The sequence below is a fragment of the Camelina sativa genome, chromosome 6 (assembly GCF_000633955.1).
Source record: "Camelina sativa cultivar DH55 chromosome 6, Cs, whole genome shotgun sequence".
Lineage (NCBI taxonomy): Eukaryota > Viridiplantae > Streptophyta > Magnoliopsida > Brassicales > Brassicaceae > Camelina > Camelina sativa.
In genome coordinates, this window is record NC_025690.1 from 23,575,740 (window position 1) to 23,576,651 (window position 912).

Consider the following 912-nt stretch of genomic DNA (forward strand, 5'->3'; position numbering starts at 1 on the left):
AATCAAAACAGCAACATCACAATCAGGCCATGAATCACCAATATGAAAATTCACACTGTCTTTGTGAATTCTGGAAATTGGAGAAGTTGCAGGCTTTGTCTTATGAAAAAACTGAATGCAAATCAAGTGCCCAAGTAGAAGTGGTTTACTTCTCCACTTGTGATACACTTGAAACTGTGCATTACCATGGATAAACCATGTCATGAGTGTTGCATCTCGGTCTTGAAAAGTTGTGTTGACTGCAGGAACCCTTGTTAAGCTAACTGCATACTCTAGAATATCCATTGCTAGTCTAGTTTGTAACCGCAGCTTCCCATAATCCTTTGGATACGCTGGCAAGACCTTGAATCCTTGAAACATCAACTCAGACACAGCTTGCATCCCAGGGCCTGCATATATTTTTGCTTCCTTGAGTGGGAGTGCTGTCGCTTCCCCTGATTCCACTTGACACAAGAACATGAGCTTCTTATCCCCATGCAGAAGCTGCTTTATACCTCTTGGATCATGCAACATCCTCATTCTAGACATCACCCTTGACATGTGAGCTTGCTTGTTCAGTCTCAGATTCTGAAATCTTTTCTTCTTCCTCACTAAACCAATGTTATGATCCATTTGTGATCCCTTGGTCGACATAACCATGTTTTTGAACTTAAATTTCCATGTCTTTAGAGACAAACTCAGCTTCTTCTTTTTCTGAAGTCTATGGCTCATAGGGAACAATCCATCAAACACCTTATGTGCATTTTTCTTGTTCTTAACACATTCAAAACCAGATTGTGGATATTCCCGATTTCTCCACACAGTTTCAGTTGGCCATTCCCCCAAAACAGTCAATGGTTCATTGCAAAATTTAAGGCTAGGTTCCAATTCTGAATTCGATACCTTAGGTTGTTCAACACCATCAGCCTCCAT